The sequence below is a fragment of the Delphinapterus leucas genome, chromosome 3, assembly GCF_059928025.1.
Source record: "Delphinapterus leucas isolate spDelLeu-1000000601 "Yukka" chromosome 3, BTC_Dleu_Yukka2, whole genome shotgun sequence".
Taxonomy (NCBI): domain Eukaryota; kingdom Metazoa; phylum Chordata; class Mammalia; order Artiodactyla; family Monodontidae; genus Delphinapterus; species Delphinapterus leucas.
Genome location: NC_143131.1, coordinates 98,158,401 through 98,183,017, shown reverse-complemented (window position 1 = coordinate 98,183,017; position 24,617 = coordinate 98,158,401).

The following is a 24,617-nucleotide window of genomic DNA, read 5'->3' as shown; positions in this document are numbered from 1 at the left end:
CATGACCAAAATTTAAGGGAGCGATGTTTTGGAGATATATAATCTCTATAATATATAAGCATGAAGCTCTCACCCCAAAAAAATAAGTGAACAGAAAACTAATTCTTTTGACACTCTGCTTATGATTTCAGGAAAGTGATGTTCAGATTTTGTGCTTTTCATGTTATAATATTTAAAACCTAGCACAGCAAGCCATAGCACACAAGATAACACCTTGCATCAGGCAATCTTTATTGTTATACTGAATTAAAACATATGATTTTCATCACCTTCAATTAATATTATCACTTAGTCTTACTTTAGTCATCAACAAAAGGGGTGGGGCATTTTTATAAGATAGTCTTTAGGGTCACTTTTAATTCCATAATATTATTTTAGCATTAAATTCTGAAAAGCATCACTTGGCAAAGAAGCATTTTACCATCTTAGCTTAAGATGCTAAGGTGACTAAAACAAATCTTCTCTCTTTCCTCAAATAAAATTAGATATGTGAACATTTTGTCTGTTGTAACCTCTGGTGAGAAATGGGTTTCCTGGTAATTTTTAGGGTCTAAGCATATGTACACTGCTATAATTTTTAAGTGTAGGAAGTAAGTATGTCTGAACAACATATCCAGATTTACTCTCCTTTGTAATTGTATTTTCATTCCTGAAGTTGAGAGATTACAGACACACTGACACATTGTGCAAAACAGTACTGTTGAAATTGAGAGTCACTTTGGTTCACTGTTATTCCCCCAACCCGAGCAAAAAAAAAAAAAAAAGATTTCCAAAGACGCCACCACTGTATAGGTATGAAATAGTTATGCCACGGGTGTGAATTTCCTCAGCAATAGATAAGACTATCAGCAATGAGGGCAACTTTAAATGTTTGAAATGTCACAAATCTGGCCTTGGAGTAATTTTTCAAATATTCATAATTTGGATGTTTATTTTTCTAAATTGGCCACGAGTGGCTTCCTTTTTGCAAACTAGACCCATGGAAAGTTTCAATTTTTACAGTCACTTTCTAAGTTACACATATGCAAAAATAATCAAAGAGTAAGAACAGCATTTTCCTCTCATCCTTGTGTAACTTAAAAACAGCAGTGCAAGTTTGGCTCACACACCACGCAAACTTTCATCTTTTACTGGAGCCCATTAGATCAAAAGGATAATGTTACAGAAAGATGTGAACGGATGGAACAGGCTGTCAAATAGTGAGTTTGCTCTTTTTTTCTTCTAATTTTTGAGAAGTCCCTTTATTAAAAAGAAAAAAAAATGCTGTACTTTAAACCACCATAAGTGAAACCAAAGACATCTCATAGATGTGTAAAACTGGTAAAATTAATGATGAAATTAAAAGAATTCACGTTTATAAACCTTAGAGAGGGTACATTTTTAACGTTTGATTTTAATATATGAGTTATAAAGATTTATCCTCCAATTATTATTTTATTTTAGTGTCATGAAGTGTGTTTTAAAGTGAAAATGGTATTTGTTAAGTTCCCCTGCAGCTTCTATGTTCTGTTAAGAAAAGCAAGATAACCAAAAAGTAGAGCCTCGGTCAGCATCAAGCAGAGGAGCAGAAGCATTTTAATAAGTTGGATGTTCCTACTTCCGTATTTGGCTTCTTGTGATCCCTTAAAATGGCATGTGTAGGGCTTCCCTGGTGGCGCAGTGGTTGGGAGTCCGCCTGCCGATGCAGGGGACCACGGGTTCGTGCCCCGGTCCGGGAGGATCCCGCATGCCGCGGAGCGGCTGGGCCCGTGAGCCATGGCCGCTGAGCCTGCGCGTCCGGAGCCTGTGCTCCGCAACGGGAGAGGCCACAGCAGTGAGAGGCCTGTGTACCGAAAAAAAAAAAAAAAAAGGCACGTGCACTGTAACGTGGTAATTTGGTGTCATGCAGAATTGAGTAAAATACTCTGGTACCTGACTTAAAAGAAGTAAATTATCTCTGAAAATAAGCCATAGAGATAAAAGAATAAGTTTCTCTTTAAAAGTAAAGATGAACACCTCATTTACTATGAAAGTAATTGAGTTATGGCCAGTTTTGCAAAGTCTAGGGGTATGTTTTATATAAAACAGTATACACTTGTATATACATGTAAATCACTATAATGACATAAAGACTGTCCTTAATGCAATGCTATTGATATGATTGCTACTTATTTTTAAAATAATATTTTACTGACCTGAAATTAGTAAGGAATTAGATGTTTCAAATAAGCTCTTTAAAAGTAATGGACCACATGCTTGGATTCTAAAATAACATTTATATTATATTTAATAAAATGTACATAATAGAAATCTTTCCCAAATCTAAATGCCCATACTACTGCTCAATGAAATATCTATTCTCCTTGTTATAGTAGGCACATAACTGGACTACATTTGTTAGCCTTACTTGAAATTAAGTGTGGTTATTTGCCTTAGTTCCAGCCAGTGGCACTTGGGCAGAAGTGACAGATGCCACTTCTAGACCTACCTCAAACAAAACTCCCCTTACACTCTTTCATTCTGACTAGAAGAAAGAGGACCTTCCAACTTTGGAAGCCAAGTGTTGAAGGTGGAGGAGGCTTTGTCCCAAATTGACTCCATGGAGGAAGGTCACCCCACCACCCTATGTTCCAGGCTAATACTGTTACATAAACATGAAATAGACTTCTATTGTGTTTGGACCATTATACACTTTGGAGTCTATTTGTTATTGCATTTAGCCTATCCTAAGTAATACATCAATACTTTTTAATAAAAAAAAATCCTGAACATAACATTTTTTGTTGGGGTCATCATCAAATACTCATAAAATGGCCTACTTCACACTTTCTCCTCCTACCACTAATGTCCCACACCTCATCCCCGTTCTGACTCTGTGATGGTATGTTTACCTCATGTTTCCTTGAGAGTATAAAAACAGACTGAAATTCCCTTATCTACACACTGCGTTATACTGCCTCCTTCTCCACATTTCTATTCATGTGTTTCTTTCTTTCCTGTTTCATTAATAATAAAAAGTTAGGACTTCCCTGGTGGCACAGTGGTTAAGAATCCACCTGCCAATTCAGGGGACATGGGTTCGAACCCTGGTCCAGGAAGATCCCACATGCCACGGAACGACAAAGCCCGTGCACCACGACTACTGAGTTTGCGCTCTAGACGTGAGCCACAGCTACTGAAGCCCGTGCACCTAGAGCCCATGCTCCGCAACAAGAGAAGCCACCGCAATGAGAAGCCCTTTTACCACAACAAAGAGTAGGCCCTGCTCACTGCAACTAGAGAAAGCTGGCATGCAGCAACGAAGACCCAATGCAGCCAAAAATAAATAAATAAATTTATTTTAAAAATTAATGATAATACATTAAAAGAAGCAATTAGATTGTGTGAAAAAAGACTTAACAAAATCCGTTCTTTGGGCCTGAGAATTTGAACTTCATTTAGCTCTCTAACTTTGTTCCTCTGGTAACTGATAAAAAATGCTATGTTAACCATATTATCAGGCAGTATTGCTTACAACGAAAATATCACCTGATATACTACATCTGGATTGAATGTAACTTTCATCCTTCCTGTGTGGTGGCTCTCGTAACTGGTATGTCTTCTGTGCAGTCTCTGGAATTGATGTGTATAGAATTCTTATAAGAGATATTAACTTCTGTGGGACATGAATCTTTTAAGTTAGAGTGACTTCTGCACCTCTTGATGTGAACTCACATCCCAGCCGTCAAGCTGTGATCTAAGATGAGGACAGCTACTGGGGAGGTTCTGTGAACTGCCACATGGGCTGCTGCAAGGACTTTTCAAAGGAATGCCTGTTGTTGTCCCCCTATAAAGCTGTCATTCTCACCTATCTCTCTCTGAGCAGTCCAGTCCTAGTGTGGCCTGTGGTAGTCCTGTGAATCCGAATATTTAGCTGAAACCAAGAAGGTCCTTAGCGGGCTTTGCCTGTCTCTAATCCAATCCCCACTCTCTGTTCCATCAGTCCAGCAAGCACCCCTGCTCTACTTCAGCAGAACTCTGGAGGCTTGTTGCCTTGGGAAGGTAAACAGAAGAGCCTCTAGAATAGGAGAAGTTAGACACAGTTGTGTGTAGGAGTACTGTACGAAAACAGGGTGTTGGTATTTGCATACCAATTCCTAACTAAAGGTAACAACTTAATTCTACATTTGTTAACACTCAACCTAACTTAAATTTAAATTCCAAAAGTATATACTGTACCAACTACAGGAACTTTTTCTTAAAAGACTATTTTTAAAAATGGAATGAAAAAAAATGGAATGTATCATATAGCCATGTATACAAAAAGAGAGTTTGATTTATAGGATGCATGGAAATATGGATGTTAAATAAAACATATAAATAAACAGTATGATTTTGACTAACTAAATTATCATCTTAAATGGTCCTCAGCCAAACGAAGTGAATTCAGATAAAGTGTACTATTCTAACTGTAAAATAAAATGAAGAAAAAAAAAGTAACAGGATTTTTAAAAGAAAGATGAATTCCATGCTTTTTTATTCAGAAGAAGTCATCTGATTTAGGAATACACTTACACACTTTATATAGGTATATATATATATATATATGTATATATAGTATATGTATGGATACATGTGTATATCAGTATCCACTTAAATAGGCATATGAATATGCATATATTTGCATGTGTTTCATGAAATGCCAAGTCTGACATATTCCATGTAAATAAATGGATTTTTATTTGTCCAAATGGTTTTATAATAAATTAAAATTATGTTTCTTTGGGTACTAGAGTATCAGTTTGAAAAAAAAAGAAGCCACAGTATTTCACAGCTCCAATCATCAGGATGTAGAGTCTATATCTCTACCTATAGAATTGTTGCTTGGCCATGTGTTTTTAATTGGTTAGTGGACCTTAGCAAATGTTATGCAAGCAATATTTTGATAAACACTATCACCTCGGGGCTTTCCATTCTTGCTACTGCGAACCCTGAGACCATGACAGGCAGTAGCCCAGGCTAGCCCTCTGCGAATGAGAAATCATATGGAAAGACCTAGATATTCACGTTCTCTCAACCATCCAGCTGAGAACCCAGACCATGAGAACTACCCAGAAAGTCCACAGAACATTGCAAAAGAATAAATATAAACATATATTGTTTGAAGTTGTTAGGTCTTAGGGTAACTCTCTATACAGCAAAAGATAAGATAGAGATATACCTAGAAACTCAGTGTTGCCAAACAAAATATAAGACATGTGGCATTAGATTTGGAACCAGGAAGCAGGAAGAAGCTGGAAAAGCTGTGAATAAGTTGTTAGTAAGCTAGATAGAACAATGGGTGGGAAACGCTTAGTTAAGTCTGGAAAAATGGCATGGAAATGTCTACAACAGACTGGAAAAATAGCAACCCATGTTATAAAGCAACAAAACAACTGGCAAAACTACTGCCTGTAATAACTTGGAAGACAGAAAGTGTACCTAATCAACTTTTGGATTTTGGATAATGAAATCTCCAAACAGAATGTTGAGAGTATCAGTGGATGGGCTTCCCTGGTGGCGCAGTGGTTGGGAGTCCACCTGCCGATGCAGGGGACACAGGTTCGTGCCCCGGTCCGGGAGGATCCCACATGCCGCAGAGCGGCTAGGCCCGTGAGCCATGGCCGCTGAGCCTGCGCATCTGGAGCCTGTGCTCCGCAACGGGAGAGGCCACAATGGTGAGAGGCCCGCGTACCGCAAAAAAAAAAAAAAAAAAAAAGAAAGAAAGAAAGTATCAGTGGATGCGTATGGTTGTATACGAGCTGAAGAAAGAACTATTCAGATTGCAAGAAGAACTTAGAGGAGAGGAGCCATTGTTTGCACGGTTGGAAAACAAATCAGTCTCCCTAGCTTGGAAAAAAGAATTCTCAACATGAGACAAGATGTAGAGCCAGAGGCAAAATCAAGGATCCACTATAAATTCCCTTGTTAAAGTCCTCTGAAAGAGCTAGATTAAAGGTCTATGAATCTAAGGTTGCTGTACCATGCCAATTTGACACCTGGCCCAGAGTAGAAAGAGGCTTGTCTTTAAAAGAAATGAAAATGTGGCTTTCAGGGCGTGGAATGGACCTGAATCAGATCCATAAGAAACCAATCTTAGACTAAAAACATAAACATAACTCAAAATGAAAACAAAAATGGCCATCTGGCCCTTAAATTTTTTACTCGTAAGAAGCAGAGTGAGAAAATTTCTCAGCTGCAAATATAGACCATTTTTTTGTGCAAAAGGAAGGATATCTCAGAGAGCAGAGTCAAAAGCCAGAGGATGAAGCCAAAAGCAGTACGGAACTGTGGTACTTACTGAGGAGGCTCTCCTAAGGACAAGAAGTGGTCTCTAATCAGGAAACATTTTCTGCCCCTGGAACAGGCTGGATTTCAGAACTGCTACAAATCAGTGACTGTCATGCTCTTCTTTTTGAGCGGCAGTATCCGTTGTAGCTAACCTCTCTCTATGTCAACACTGTATGTTGGATGTGTGTAATGCATATAACTTGTCTTTTAAGTTCACAGGTTTCTGGATTGAGAACTCCATCCAAGGAGGCTCCTCTGGATCTAGAACAATCTACTCATTAGATGAGACTTTTCGGGGCACTGGGATGGGTAGAGGTTTACTTTATCTGTGGGTGGAATGGGACTAATTAAAGCCAGAGAGCCAAGTGAGCTAAACTGAGAAAATGCTGACAGTATTTCACAGGAAGTTGTAAAGTCTGCTTCTCCATCCCTTGAATTTCAGTTTGGCTGTGACTTGCTTTGACGATGGCATGTATGTAAAAAGGATGCAAGAAAACGCATACAGTGGGATTGCATACTGGGGCTTCCCCTCTTTTGCTGTTGGGAACCCTGGGACTATCATGCAAAGAATCCCAATTTAGCTTCTTGGAGATGAGGGACCACAAAGAGAGAGGTCCCAGCCACTGACAGAGAGGTTTTAGCTGAGGTCTCTGTCCTATGAGTGAGGCCATCCGAAACCACTGAGCCCCAGCTGACCCAGCCCACATATCCTACTGAATTCTGAGCAATAATAAAGATGGACTATTTTAAGCCATTAAAATTTAGGGTGGCTTGTTATTCAGCCAAAGATAGTGGTAATCTATAGTCTTTATAAAGTAATCATAATTTGTCTTAATTTTCACAGTGCCCTTATTACTGAGCTAATAACATAGCTTCCCAAGATTAGTAATTTATTAATTAATTTGCCTAATTTAACTATAGCTGGAATTTCTTGAACTTACCTTTTTCTCACTGCTTACAGCTAACAATTGGTCACACAGCTGGTGGTATCTCTCTAGGATGAAGGACACATTTCTCTAAATAGGCCTGGAAGAGACTCCGAACAGAATGAGGAAGAGAGCAAAGCCAGCGCATGTGCTATGATGATTCTTTGAGAGCCCAATGATGCTTGTTCCTAGCCCTAGAGCTCCCATTTCTTGGCTTTGGAAAGCAAGGCATAGCACAAACTACTCTTAGTGACTTTGTAGGCTAGAAACAGTTGCTAGAGGTGCCAGATAATTCTTGAAGAATGGATGCTCATTTTTAAGAAGAGTTGTCTAATCCCTTGCTACTCAAAGTACTGTATGGTTCTCAGACCAGCAACATTGGCATCACCTGGGAGCTTGTTAGAAATTCAGATTTACAGACCCTATCCCAGACCCACTGAGTCAGACTCTGCATGTTAACATAATCCCTGGGGGACTGTATATACATTAAAGTTTGGGAAGCATTGGTCTGTTCTCCGGTCAAAAGCATACAGGTCATTCTACTAAATGTATTCAAAATTTCTCCAAAACTACTAACTGAAATTTTATGGTCCCTCAAACTCAGAGCCCCTCTTTGTTGCCATGAAAACCGTGAAGTCATAAGTGCATCCTCTTAAGTCAAACAACTCAAATTCCCCAGGGCGAATCATATGTAGTTGAAAATGTTCTATCAGTTTTGACTAAAAAAACAGCAATTTTATAGGTATCAACCATGTACTTTGAGAAGCATGATACAGTACAAAGGACATGGGCCTTAGAGCCATGCTTGTCTATGTTAAAAATACCCCAATTTCTCTACCTGTCTGTTATGTGACCTTGGGAAAAATTACTTAATCTCTTGAGTTTCAGTTGCCTCACTTGAAAAATATGGATAATAATTGTTTATTCACAATGTAATTAAATAGGTTCAATAAGAAAATATATGTGATTATGCCTAATGCAATGCCTGGTTCATGGTAGAAACTACATTAGTGTGTGTTTTCCTTGTGACTCGGATTTGGCTGCCAAAATGAAAAAAAACAGTAAGACATTTAAATCAATTTGAAAAATGACTATTTAGGGGTTCTGAGTTGCTGGTCTCAAGGTTTTAAGGCAGGAAGTGATATTTGAATACTCAAGGAGGTATTTCCTTGTGATCCCCTAATGCTTTTTCAGTTGTTACTGGGTACTTAGGAAGACCCTTTCACCCTCTTTTAGGATATCAGGTCTCTAGCTGATTGTTTTGCCAGGTTGTACAAAAGCATGCCCCACTGGTCTGAAAGAACTGAATTGCTTATTCTTTTTCTTATTTTTTTCCCCTTCAGCAATGTGACCTTCCTTTTAGAGTGTTAGCAATGAACTCAGAAAAGAGTTTACACTGCCAGCTGTGGGTTCAGATAAACAGATTTATATTAATCCACTGAGTAATTGGGAACATTTCATCTAATAAGGCACTTTGCTTAGCTCATGCCAGCTGACTGAGGTGAATACAAGATTTGCTGTATCATCTGCTCAGAAGAATAAATTTGATTGTGAACATACTTCCATGGTGTCATACTATATCACTAAAGAAAAATGGGGAAGTTAGGGGCTGACCTGAAAGATACAACAATTTCAACTGAATTAATGTCCCACTGAGATCTTCAAACACCATTCCCCAGAGGCCAGCTTCAAGCATTACTAGAGCAATTACATTTCATATTAGACTGTTTCACGCAAGGAATGAAATAAAACTGTCTATTCATTTTATAGTTTAAACAGACTTGAAATGTAGCAGGAGGGAATCTTTTTCTAATCATCCATACTAACACATCCCACAGAGTGACATGTTAAAGAAGTAAAAGTCAGAGAAGAAGATGAAACATAAAGGAAAAATACAAGCAATTGAATTTTAAAAGTCTCACTTTCTGCAAATTATATATAGGAAAGCAGAGAATATCAGCATTAGGATCAGGCAGAAATACAGGCTGGCAAGTCTGTACCTAATGGGAAATACTCTATTAGTGATCATCAATTGCGTTTTGCATGGGCTTCCAGTAACATGGTACCTTTATAAATATGCAATTTCAATCTATAATTCAATTATATTTACCATAAGCCTTGTTTAGAGAAAATTTACTACTTTAGAGCTCATGGAAACAATATAAATCTGTGTTTATTGATGAAGCAGGGCTGTAAGTGCTCAAGAAGTCCTTAATAGAAAGATATCATCATGAGTAACATATGGGAGCATAAAGTGGTCATATAAAATGTGTTATTTACCAAGATAAAAGTACTATCTAAAACTGTAGTTTCCACAGGTGAAAAAAATGTAGAAAGCACCTACATTCACATACTCTGGAAGGACATTAAAACCTGTTTGAATTACTACTAAGGGAGGCACAGCATATGAAGATCTGACTTGCCAGAGCCAAAATGAAGTTTATCTTCACATTCTGGCCTATATAATAAAGAGACAAATCATATTGTGGTCGGCAGCAAATAGGAGCACAGCCATGTTGTATGAATTAAGAGTGAACAAAGAGAGGTTACTTAGAGAAAAGACAAAACAACAAGGCAACCAGAAATGGCTCTTGGAAATGCACATGGACACTATTAAATACACTCGTTTGGCTCTTATGTTTGGACTTAGAGGCACAGAAGAGGCCATTCAGGTTAGTCTACTCAGCTGCTTTTCTTGATGAGAAGGTCTCGTTTTAAAGTAGTTACAGGCTCAAATATCCAACATCATTTAAGATTCCTGGGTTCTATTCCCTGCTCTGAAATTGACTTCAACATTTTTATTTTTTCCATTAAAATTCACTGATAATAATAAATACTGGATAGTTACAGACCCCTTAGTTTCCTCATATCATCGCTTCTCATACACACCAGTGTCACAATCTTTGTCGTATTCACATAAATTATATCTTAGTCCTTATTCAGTATTGTTAATATTTGTTCTTCAAATAATTCGTTATAGTATTTTAACGTGTCATAAATGCATCGTGAAAGTTATAGATCTGAGGTATGTGATGTTTAATAATGAACATATATAATTACATTATTATTAAGATAAAGAGATTCATTTGGTTATAGTCTGTAATCATATCATGTATCTCACTTTGGGAAACACTGTCATCTACTTCTGTCTCCAACAAATATTTATTGAACTATTACTGATTACAGAACGCTGTGTTAGGGGCTACGTTGGAAGATACCTAAAGATGTATAAAAATATGGTCTAGGTTTCTAAAATTTAATAGAAGATAGAGGCATGTAAACAAATGGTGTAAAGGAGAAAAGAGGAATGGGGACAAGTGCTAAGTTGAAGCTGAACTTGACATTAAATGGTCTCAAGGTTGTACATTTGAGCAGCACCATTTCTGTCCATGAATGTCATACACTCTGTACTGTGTCCCAGAAAACAAAGCTATGGAAACTGGAGTGAATGGGAATCACAATTCCTTCCTAGGGAGCAATTGTGAAAGAGAAGTGTCCTTTTCAGTTTTTACATATAATATTTGAACTTTGTTTTAATCTTATCTCAATCTACAATTTTATCTAGCTTTGCTTATTGCACCATAAATGCACCATGTCAGGGGCTCTTAGCAGGCATGATATTCTACTACAGAGAGCTGCAAGCAGAACGAAAGAAAACTGAAAGCCCAAAGCCAACTAATGTTTCTAAGTTGCGGGCTCCATTTGGGAAAAATTCCCTCTGAACACCAAATCATATTTCTGGGGCAATCAATGTTTTTAATTAAAAACAGGCAATCCACATCCACTAAGTCTGACACATTTTGATCCTTTACATGTTAATTCATGAAGATGGAACTTCAATAGGCTAATTATTTTGCATCTAAAGATTCTTGTCCTCTGGCTCAGCCAGGTTCCAGACTCTGCTTTACAACTATTAGAGAAAGTGGAAGTGACATGATATATTTTTGTTGCAAGAGCATATGCCTTCTGGTTTGTGTCTGCAATAAACGTGGACACAAGATCAGCCCTGTTCCCATACAAAGAGCAAATGGGTCATTATTGCCTCAGACAACTAAAGTAATGCATGAGCCCGGTTTACCCTGCAGTGTACCTTTTTTTTAGGTGTACGTAAGTGGGAGCCAACGGGAAGATACTTTGTCCTTTTTGCCTCTTCTCCATCAGCAATTCTGTCATTAATTCTACCAGTGCTTGTGCTTGAATAGAGCCATGAAACAAACCAAGGACCAAGATATTTAAACTTTGAACGTGACTGGGAGCTGTGGTTGAATTTTATTAAGGCACATAGAGTTTAAGGTGGAAATAAACTTCAATAGATACTCATGGTGGAGCTAGGAGAGAAAATCTTCCGAGGATACCAAGCCTTCCATGAGAAGTTGCTGAGAGAGTGAGGGGGAGAGAGGGGAAGAACAGAGGGATAGCTGGCTCCAGCTGTCTATGGAGCAGCTGGTTCTCTGAAGTTTCTCCAGCCGTGGATGCCTCACAAACACAACAGAAGCCACACTTCCCGAGTAATTCTGGGTACAATTGGAAAGGGTTGTATTATTCTACCAAGCAACGATGCCACTTGTTTTCCTCAGAGTGCTACTGATTTTAGATATCACTAGAGGAAAGTTCTATATTTGAAAGGATATTCCTAGCCAAAGCTCTCACCCTATGAAATACCATATCTACCCTCGTTCAAAAGGCAGAGACTCGGGGCTTCCCTGGTGGCGCAGTGGTTGAGAGTCCGCCTGCCGATACAGGGGACACGGGTTCGCTCCCCGGTCCGGGAAGATCCCACATGCCGCGGAGCAGCTGGGCCCGTGAGCCATGGCCGCTGAGCTTGTGCGTCCGGAGCCTGTGCTCTGCAACGGGAGAGGCCACAACAGTGAGGGGCCCGCGTACCGCAAAAAAAACAAAAAACAAAAAAGGCAGAGACTCCATTGACCCCCAGGGCACTGGATACATCTCAATAAGTTGATCAGACTGATGGAATTTACTAGCAACATGTATCTCCTAGAGAATGTTCAGAGGAGTTTAAGTTTGGGGTGCTATCTAGCTATTGCTGTTTTTCTAGCATGCTGATTATGTTGCTGTTTTTAATTATGCAAATGTACCCAGAGGCTTTGGCAGTAGGCAAAGGCTTTGTATAAACATGAGTAGACATGAACACATACACATCCATCCTGCTGCTGTCTTATCATCTCTTTGTGTCTATGATTTTTTTCAGTCCACTTCCATGTACAGCATTACCATAGCAATTACACACACATGCACACTATATTTTGCATTTTCTAAGAATTAACCCTCCAAATAAAAAATGGGAAGAAAGAAAGAGAGAAAGAAAGAAAGAAAGAGAGAGAGAGAAAGAAAGAAAGAAAGAGAAGGAGAGAGAGAAAGAAAGGAAAGGAAAGGAAAGGAGGAAGAAATGAAGGAAAGAGACACCTTTCACATATTCTTATTTGCCACTTTTGCCACTGTAGTACTTTATCTAGGGGTCATTTTTCCTTTCTCATGTTTTAAAGATATTAGGGCCTTTCCATCAAAGGCTTTTTAGAGTATAGGATTCATAAGAAGGCAAGCCCCCATTGAATCCCATCCACGTCCCAAAAGAACTCATTAATAAGTTGTCGGAGTAATAAGGCTATTTCACTGCATGGTTTATGGGAACAGCCTCTCTTTTAGGCTGTATCTGGATTTAATTGTAGACACCACATTCCAGTGTGGTAGCTGCTCAGGCAAGTGTGACAGTTCTCTCAACTGGCACCTCTTCTTTGCCTTCCTCATTGGATACTAGGGCCAGGATTCCTAGTAGGAATGTCCTTGTTTAGGGTGGTTTTCACACAAAAAACCCCAAAATAAAACACAATTTAGCTCTTATAGAGCTCACAATTCCATGTCTAGAAGTAGATGAATTGATTTCTGGGTTATCCATTGGATTGTCCATGCATAGGAGCAATTTGTTTATAGCACCTGCTTATCCACTTTCCAATATGTCTGTCTCCAGGTTGAGTGACATTCACTTTTCTTTTAAGTGTCCAGGATATCAAGCTGCCCTCTGGCTCTTTAGGATGCATGTACTTTGGGAGGCCCTCCTTATAGGTCACTCCATGCACAGATATCTTTACTCCAAAATTACTTGCCCTGTGTCTTCTTTCTTTAGTTTCTTGGCCTGTGACTAGATAGCCAACTGGATGTTAATTTAAACAAGAATCTTAAACAACAATTATAATTGTTAATTTCATTACCCTACCCAAATAGCAATTATAAATTTTACTGCCCCTTTGATGGCAAATGATAAGAAACAACGGAATTTCAGGAATGTCAGCATGTATAGTAGGTACCCTAGTTCATGGAGTAATTTTAGAAATGGGAAGAAGGCAATGGCTTCTTCTGATTCTGTCCCATCTAACAACTGATATTTAAAATTCAACAGCTTATCATCTATAAGCTTAAAAATCGGAAGCAGAATGTAAAGGATACTACTTAATTCAATGTTCTGAACCTTGAGTCCACAGAATCCACAAGACATTCATGAATGGGCATCAAAGGTGTAAAAATATTACATCTTTATTTTCACTAATCTCTAGCTAAATTTAGTATTATCTTCCATTATTACTGCAACATGTACAGTAATATTAGCAGAAATTGCAACTTTGTAACCAACAGAAGTTAATGTATTTTCATATCATATTATGGTTGTTGCAAATATGGCAAAACATGGTTTTCCTTCATCATTCCCTAGAAATTATAATCATTATTAGACTTGCCACCAGAATTTTGTTAGTGTGCTAATTAAAGTACATATATATTACAGTTTTAAAAAATATTTTGGTAACTGTATTTCAATGTAAGTTATTTCTTTTATATGATTATTTTAAAATAATTTAAGAACATCATTCTGAGAAGGGGTTCCATAAGCATCCACTAGACTGCTGAAGTGGTCCATTGCACAACAGTTTAAAGAACCATTGTTTTAAATCATTATTATTCATTTGCACCACAGTACAAAGAAAGGATCTGGAAGCAATTTTCACAGTTAAGAGGCTACTTCACACATGTGGTGGCAGAGGGAATTCATGGATGAAAAACGGGGTTCTAAGAAGTTGGGGCCATCAAAAGGCATAGTGGTATACTTCACTGCTTACATTTTCTATAGGGAAGAGGGCCCCCCCCAAAGTATAGGGAAACAACTTTTAGACACACACAACAAGATCAACCTTTTCCTCCAGCTTCCTTGTTTTTTATCCTGCCATTCCTCCTCTCTAATGCCTATTTTGATCATCCTATTGTTCATGATGCTTCCACCATAGGAAGGTAGAAGAAAACAAAACAGATAGAGATTAAGCTAGAAGATATACAATCATGAGAGTAGCATTGATGAGATGCTAACATGGAAATTAGAATAAAATAGCAACCTAGAAATATTTTGCCATCTATCCCTGGATCCTGGAAACTCAGTATATTTTTCCAGGAGGGACATTAGCCTCATAAGCACATTCCATATATCCAGGGGACCATAACTCCATTTGTACTTTCAGGCTAGTGAGGCCTAGGAAAAGTTGAATTTCTTTAGCAGTCAAAGTCCATTAAGACTCATGCCCCTTTCTCTACATCTCTGTCTCTATTCCTGCCCTGGAAATAGGTTCATCTGTACTAATTTTCTAGATTCCACATATATGCGTTAATATACGATATTTGTTTTTCTCTTTCTGACTTACTTCACTCTGTATGACAGACTCTATGTCCATCGGGGAGGGTGGGATGAATTGGGAGATTAAGTTTGACATAAATACACTACCTACCATATGTAAATAGACAGCTAGTGGGAACCTACAGTATAGCACAGGGAGCTCAGCTCGGTGCTCTGTAATGACCTAGATGGGTGGGATGGGGGGGTGGTGAGGGAGGTCCAAGAGGAAGGGGATATATGTACACATATAGCTGATTCACTTCATTGTACAGCAGAAACTAACACAACATTGTAGAGCTTGACATCCCCCACATCCATCATGTAGATCCTCAATTCCCTTCTCAAGCGCATTGGATTATATACAAACACTTGCAGGTTAATTATCTGGCACCCCTGTCCAAAAACAGTTTGCCAGCTTCAGTTATCTCTTGAGGTTGGGGCAGCAAGGAGGAATTGTTTTCAATTGTTAACAGCAAAGTCTTTGGAACCAAGTGACATCATTTACACAATTGTGGACAAGGTATTTAATCTCTGCCTAGGCTTCTGGACTTGTAAAACTGGGACAACAAGAGTGCTTGCCTTGTAGGATGTTGTGAGGATTCAGTGAGGAAATAGGTGTAAATAATTGAGATATTGCCCGGCACATAGTAAATATTCAGAAAATGCTACTCATTATTACTGTTGCTATTATGCCTGCCCTATTCTTTCTCACCTTCTCTGGATCTCTCTCATTTAGTACTGCTTCCTGAAAAGCATCTAGGACTCCTACGTTTCCTACAGAAAACCAGGGTTGGCCCCTCCATGAGAACACTGAAAACTGTGACCAGGTCTTGCATTCCAGGCCCCGAGAACAGAATGTCGTTGATGAATTGGGGACACACTGGTTTCTGCACAGAATATGGATCTTACCTCTGCACCTCTCACACCCGTTTCCTAGGCACAAAAGCAATGTAATTTTGGGCCCTCTTAAATAATTTCCCTTAAGCATCAGTGAGAACCTTTTCTCTGTGTTTCATATTTCTTAATGATAAAGTGGGATAATAGCATCTGCATTCTATGGTTTTCATAAAATTTAAATGTAGAGTATCTAACATCTAAACCAACCTCATTTCTTCGTCTCAAACTTAAGGTATGAACAGGCTGGATCAGAGTTCAGAAAGCATCTATGCTCTATATGAAAATCAACATTTCTCTAAAGCAAAACAATTCCTTGTTGTTCTTGATGTTCAATTGCCCCACTAATGTGAAAGCAGGGAAGTGCAATCATAGTATTCATTAGGCTGAAGATACATATTCTTTGTCACTCTCCCCAATGATTAATTACTCATTTACTTTCTATTTGTCTCTCTTTTATAAACATGCTCTTTCTGTCTTCTGGAGCCAAAGGCAATACTATCAAGCCTGACTATGTTCTATTGTCTTGAGAACTCCAAATAAAAATGATGAAGATATCTTTTGGTTTAAACCAGAATATTCCAAACATTGAGCAACTGCTCAAGCAATTTCCTATTAGCTCATATTCATTTGGGAAATCATTTATGTATAAAAACAATCTTAGATTGGTTCAAGAGGGCAGAGTAGAAGGAAGTGCACTCACTACCTCTTGCGGGAGAACCAGAATCACAACTAACTGCTGAACAGTCATTGACACTGGAACTCACCAAAAAAGATACCCCACATCCAAAGACAAAGGAGAAGCCGCAATGAGATGGTAGGAGGGGCACAATCACTATGAAATCAATCCCATAACCGCTGCGCGGGTGACTCACAAACTGGGGAACAATTATACCACAGAAGTTCATCCACTGGAGTGAAGGCTCTGAGCCCTACATCAGGCTTCCCAACCTGGGGGTTCAGCAACAGGAGGAGGAATTACCAGAGAATCAGACTTTGAAGGCTAGCAGGATTTGATTGCAGGACTTCGACAGGACTGGGGGAAACAGAGACTCCACTCTTGGAGGGCACACACAAAATAGTGTATGCATCGGGACCCAGGGGGAAGAGCAGTGACCCCATAGGAGATAACCAGACCTACCTGCTAGTGTTGGAGGGTCTCCTGCAGAGGTGGAGGGTGGCTGTGGCTCACCTTTGGGACAGGACACTTGCAGCAGAAGATGTGGGAAGTACTCCTTGGCGTGAGCCCTCCTGGAGCCTGCCATTAGCCCCAACAAAGAGCCTCTGGCCTCCAGTGCTGGGTCACGTCAGGACAAAAAACCAGCAGGGAGGGAACTCAGCCCCACCCATCAGCAGACAAGCAGATTAAAATTTTACTGAGCTCTTCCCACCAGAGCAACACCCAGCTCTACCCACCACCAGTCCCTCCCATCAGGAAGCTTGTACAAGCCTCTTAGATACCCTCATCCACCAGAGGTCAGACAGCAGAAGCAAGAACTACAATCCTGCAGCCTGTGGAACAAAAACCACATTCACATATAGACAAAACAAAAATGCAGAGGGCTATGTACCAGATGAGGGACAAGATAAAACCCCAGAAAAACAATTAAATGAAGTAGAGATAGAAAACCTTCCAGAAAAAGGATTCAGAATAATGATAGTGAAGATGACCAAGGACCTCGGAGAAAGAATGGAGGCAAAGATCGAGAAGATGCAAGAAATGTTTAATAAAGACCTAGAAGAATTAAAGAACAAACAGAGATGAACGATACAATAACTGAAATGAAAAATACACTAGAAGAAATCAATAGCAGAATAACTGAGGCAGAAGAATGGATAAGAGACCTGGAAGACAGAATGTTGGAATTCACTGCCATGGAACAGAACAAATTTAAAAAAATGAAAACAGCCTAAGAGACCTCTGGGACAACATTAAATGCACCAACATTCACATTACAGGGGTCCCTGAAGGAGAACACAGAGGGAAAGGACCCAAGAAATTAATTGAAGAGCTTATAGTTAAAAACTTCCCTAACATGGGAAAGGTAATAGCCACCCAAGTCCAGGAAGTGCAGAGAGTCCCATACAGGATAAATCCAAGGAGAAACATGCTGAAAAACATAGTAATCAAATTGACAAAAAATTAAAGACAAAGAAAAATTATTAAAAGCAACAAGGGAAAAATGACAAATAACATACAAGGGAACTCCCATAAGGTTAACAGCTGATTTCTCAGCAAAACTCTACAAGCCAAAAGGGAGTGGCACAATATATTTAAAGTGATGAAATGGAAGAAACTACAAACAAGATTACTCTACCTGGCAAGGACCTCATTCAGATTCGACAGAGAAATCAAAAGTTTAATGATAAGCAAAAGCTAAGAGAACTTAGCACCACCAAACCAGCTCTACAACAAATGCTAAAGGAACTTCTCTAAGTGGGAAACACAACAAAAGAAAAGGACCTACAAAAACAAACCCAAAACAATTAAGAAAATGGTAATAGGAACTTATATATTGATAATTACTTAAATGTGAATGGATTAAATGCTCCAACCAAAAGACACAGGCTCGCTGAATGGATACAAAAACAAGACCCATATTTATGCTGTCTACAAGAGACCCACTTCACACCTAGGGACACATTCAGACTGAAAGTGAGGTGATGGAAAAAAGATATTCCATGGAAATGGAAATCAGAAGAAAGCTGGAGTAGCAATATTCGTAGCAGATAAAATAGATTTTAAAATAAAGAATGTTACAAGAGACAAGGAAGGACACTACATAATGATCAAGGGATCAATCCAAGAAGGAGATATAACAATTATAAGTATATATGCACCCAACATAGGAGCACCTCGATACATAAGGCAAGTCTAACAGCTATAAAAGGGAAAATTGACAGTAACACAATAATAGGGGGGGACTTTAACACCTGACTTACACCAATGGACAGATCATCCAGACAGAAAATTAATAAGAAAACACAAGCTTTAAATGACACAATAGACCAGATAGATTTAATTGATATTTATAAAACATTCCATCCGAAAACAGCAGATTACACTTTCTTCTCAAGTGCACATGGAACATTCTCCAGGATAGATCACATCTTGGGGCACAAATCAAGCCTCGGTAAATTTAGGAAAATTAAAATCATATCAAGCATCTTTTCAGACCACAGCGCTATGAGATTAGAGATAAATTACAGGGGAAAAAAAATAAAAAGCACAAACACATCGGAGGCTAAATAATACATTACTAGATAACCAAAAGATCACTGAAGAAATCAAAGAGGAAATCAAAAAATAACTAGAGACAAATGACAAAGAAAACACAATGATCCAAAACCTATGGGATGCAGAGCAGTTCTAAGAGGGAAGTTTATAGCAATACAAGGCAACCTCAAGAAACAAGAAAAATCTCAAATAAACCATCTAACCTTATACCTAAAGGAACTAGAGAAAGAAGAACAAACAAAACCCAAAGTTAGCAAAAGGAAAGAAATTATAAAGATCAGAACAGAAATAAGTGAAGTAGAAACAAAGAAAACAATAGCAAAGATCAATAAAACTAAAAGCTGGTTATTTGAAAAGATAAAGAGTCATCAAGAAAAAGTGGGAGTGGAATCAAATCAATAAGATTAGAAATGAAAAAGGAGAAGTCACAATGGACACCACAGAAATACAAAGCATCATAAGAGATTACTATATGCAACACTATGGCAATAAAATGGACAACCTGGAAGAAATGGACAAATCTTAGAAAGGTATAACCTTCCAAGACTGAACCAGGAAGAAATAGAAAATACGAACAGACCAATCACAAGTAATGAAATTGAAACTGTGATTAAAAATCTTTCAATAAACAAAAGTCCAGGACCAGATGGCTTCACAGGTGAATTTTATCAAACATTTAGAGAAGAGCTAACACCCAACCTTCTCAAATTCTTCCAAAAAATTGCAGAGGAAGGAACACTCCCAAACTCATTCTACAAGGCCACCAACACCCTGATATGAAAACCAGACAAAGATACTACATAAAAGGAAAATTACAGACCAATATCACTGATAAATATAGATGAAAAACTCCTCAACAAAATACTAGCAAACAGAGTCCAACAACACATTAAAAGGAACATACACCATGATCAAGTGGGATTTATCCCAGGGATGCAAGGATTCTCCAGTATATGCAAATCAATCAATGTGATACACCATTATAACAAATTGAAGAATAAAAACCATATGATCATCTCAATAGATGCAGAAGAAGCATCTGACAAAATTCAACACTGATTTATTATAAAAACTCTCCAGAAATTGGGCACAGAGGGAACCTAACTCAACATAATAAAAGCCATATATGACAAAATCACAGCAGACATCATTCTCAATGGTGAAAACTTGAAAGCATTTCCTCTAAGATCAGGAACAAGAAAAGAATGTCCAGTCTTGCCACTATTATTCAACATAGTTTTGGAAGTCCTAGCCCTGACAATCAGAGAAGAAAAAGAAATTAAAGTAATCCAAATTGGAAAAGAAGAAGTAAAACTGTCACTGTTTGCAAATGACATGATACTATACATAGAAAATCCTAAAGATGCCACCAGAAAACGAGTAAAATTAATCAATGAATTTGGTAAAGCTGCAGGATACAAAATTAATGCACAGAAATCTCTTGCATTCCTATACACAAAAAACAAAAGATCAGAAAGAGAAATTAAGGAAGCAATCCCATTCATCATTGCAATAAAAAGAATAAAATGCCTAGGAATAAACCTACCTAAGGAGGTAAAAGACCTGTACTCAGAAAACTATAAGACACTGATGAAAGAAATCAAAGATGACAGATAGAGAGATTTACCATGTTCTTGGATTGGAAGAATCAAAATTTTGAAAATGAATATACTACCCAAAGCAATCTACAGATTCAATGCAATCCCTATCAAATTACCAATGGCATTTTTTACAGAGCAGGAACAAAATATCTTAAAATTTGTATGGAGACGCAAAAGACCCCGAATAGCCAAAGAATCTTGAGGGAAAAAAAATGGAGCTGGATGACTCAGACTCCCTGACTTCAGACTATACTACAAAGCTACTGTCATCAAGACAATATGGTATTGGCACAAAAACAAAAATGTAGATCAATGGAACAGAATAGAAAGCCCAGAGGTAAACCCATGCACTTATGGTCAACTAATCTATGACAAAGGAGGCAGGATAAACAATGGAGAAAAGACAGTCTCTTCAATAAGTATTGCTGGGAAAACTGGACAGCTACATTTAAAAGAATGAAATTAGAACACTCCTTAACACCATATGGAAAAATAAACTCAAAATGGATTAAAGACCTAAATATAAGACCAGACACTATAAAACTCTTAGAGGAAAACATAGGAAGAACACTCTTTGACATAAATCACAGCAAGATCTTTTTTGATCCACCTCCTAGAGTAATGGAAATAAAAACAAAAAATAAACAAATGGGACCTAATGAAACTTAAAAGCTTTTGCACAGCGAAGGAAACCATAAACAAGACAAAAAGACAATCCTCAGAATGGGAGAAAGTATTTGCAAACAAATCAATGGACAAAGGATTCATCTCCAAAATATACAAGAAGCTCATGCAGCTCAGTACTAAAAAAACAAACAACCCAATCCAAAAATGGGCAGAAGACCTAAATAGACACTTCTCCAAAGAAGACATACAGATGGGCAAGAAGCACATGAAAAGCTGCTCAACATCACTAATTATTAGAGAAATGCAAATCAAAAGTACAATGAGGTATCACCTAACACTGTTCAGAATGGGCATCATCAGACAATCTACAAACAACAAATGCTGGGGAGAGTGTGGGGAAAAGGGAACCCTCTTGCACCGTTGGTGGGAATGTAAATTGATACAGCCACTTTGGAGAACATTATGGAGGTTCCTTAAAAAACTAAAAATAGAATTACCATATGACCCAGCAATCCCACTACTGGGCATATACCCAGAGAAAACCATAATTCAGAAAGACACATGCACCCCAATGTTCACTGCAGCAGTATTTACAATAGCCAGGTCATGGAAGCAACCTAAATGCCCATCGACAGACTAATGCATAAAGAAGACGTGGTACATATATACAATGGAATATTAGTCAGCTATAAAATGGAATGACATTGGGTCATTTGTAGAGACATGGATGGATCTGGAGACTGTCATACAGAATGAAGTAAGTCAGAAAGAGAAAAACAAATATCGTATATTAATGCATATATGTGGAATCTAGAAAAATAATACAGATGAACTGGTTTGCAAGGCAGAAATAGAGACACAGAGGTAGAGAACAAACGTATGGACACCAAGTGGGAAAAGCGGGGGTCGGGGTAGGATGAGTTGGGAGATTGGGATTGACATATACACACTAATATGTATAAAATAGATAACTAATAAGAACCTGGTGTATAATAAAATAAAATTTAAAAAAATAAAAAATCTTAGGATATAAAGCATATTTTCTAAAGTTTGTTTTATTAAATATTTCTCATTTCACCTTGAAGGGTTGAAATTCAATTTGAATCTACAAGTATTTATTGTGTATTTCATATATGAGAGATACTGTCAGGTGCAGTGTGGGATATGCATAATAGGTAGTATTTGTAGAGCATACTATCAGATAGATTAGCCAAGTCCTAGGAAAGATCATTATTATTGCTATTTTGCAGATGATCAAAGTGGGTCTCAAAAAGGTTACAGACCTCATCCCTAGTCCATCACAGAACTTCTGTGCGCCAGCTATGTTTATCAAACCCAAGTCTTTTGATTCTGTATTCCTCATTCTTCCCAAGAAAACATCAAAGTTCCATTCTAGCCATCGATGAACATAGAATACATTAGGATATATAGGTCACTCTGACACCTGACATAATAAGTTACAACTGAGGTTCAGAAAAATTGCTATAAAATACGGAGGAACAAAACTTTTCTAGTGACTTAGAAAGGCATCATGGAAAATGGAATTGTATCTGGATTTGAAGGATTATTTGTGATTTTTAGTGTTAGGTATAACGGGACTTTGCAGAGAGAAGTAATTTTCTTGCTCTAGAGCTTTGCAAACATCAAAAGTTTTCTTCAGAAATAAGTCTGGTTGATACAGATTGGGAAGGGCTATTAGCCATTAATGGTAGTACCTCCCATTCTAGGTAGTTCCAAGTAATTGACACAAAAAAGACCTGGTGATATTTAGAGATGCAGCAGAACAGCATTCCTTATGACTTGGCCCAGTACAGAACATTCTCAGTCTTTCAGGGGCACCCTAAGCCTTATCATCCCACAGGCTCCTCACTTGTTTTCCCAAATCTGTTGATTCAATCCTATAATATGTATTTGAATAGTGTATTAATCTCATGAATGCAGGTCTACAGCATGATACTAAAGAGCAGGGAAGGAAGCTGTTTAGGAGAGTATTGATCTAGATAAGGACATCATGGTGTTTTACAATCCACAATGAGACCTTATCACGATACCTTGACACCTCTGGTGATACATCACCATACATACAGAATCCTTCAGTTTATTCATGGAAAATATTTGCTATTACTTTTGATTCTTCCTCCCGTCTTCCTGTCATCTAACCCAATGCCTTTTTGCTTTGCAATTAGTCTTCCTTGTGTTGTCTGCACTTTACTTTATTCATGAAGTATTTAAAACTACTGTTAAGTTACACAATTGGGAACAGCTTGACCAGAGTTGTGCTTTAATAATATTTTTCTTGCACACAATGTGAATTCAAAGAAAGAATTATAATAAGATAGATCCTCTTATTGATATTGTTTCCAAGACAGGGAAGACAATTCTTAACTAGATTATTATTAGCAGTGATAGAAAGGAAAGGGATACATGTAAAAGATAGCAAGGAAGTATAATTTACTTCCATACTATTTTACAAGATTCAGCACCATAATGCAGACCTACCATAGGAAGGACTCTTAGGTTTGGAGCCTATCTGACTGGAACAGCAGCTTCTGCAAATGGAGATTATGGTGAGAAATGGGGGCATATATAAGGAGAAAGTGGATGGTTATCGACATAGGATTCTTTAGCTGAAGGAAAGAGTAAAGGAGAGAAATGAGGTCTGAAGGCAAATCTTAGGGGAGATTTAAGATAAACATGAGGGACAGGAATAGGAGGTAGCAAAGGAAGAGTCAGAGAGATGGGGAATAATTCAGTGTTCTAGAGTCCAGCAAAAAGGAGAGTAAACAACCAGATACATGCTGTAGAGAGAGCAAGTGTTTCTGATGAAGGAGTCACTGGTAACTTCTGAAAGAGAAGAGCAATAGGAGAGTAGTGTGGCTCGAAGCTACCCTGCCTAGTGTAGAACAGGAAGCTGGAGCTAAAGAACCAGTAGTAGACCCAGCACATCCCTTTCATTGTGAGAACTTCAAATGGTCTGATGCCATTGTTCTTCCTGACTATATTCCCTCCATATTATCTCAAGTAATTAATAATTGTATTGAATGATAACCTAACACTTAAAAACTTACCTTGCATAGTAGGAATTCAGCATGGGAAAGATTGCATTTGATGGTTTATCTTGGGTTTGGATTGAAAGATAGCCTCACAATAGGAAAGTAAGATTAACCATGAACGATTCTAAGTAACTACTTAGAAGCAGAAGGTAGTCTAGTGACATGGCAGCCCATGTACATGTAGGTAAGTTTATTTTCCAGTCACCTACTTTACAACTTCTTACACTTATTTCTTATTTTGTATCTGCCTAATGCCAGCCAGAGAAAGCAGGGTGGTCACAAAATACACACCATCACCATATATCTAAAAGCTCTGTG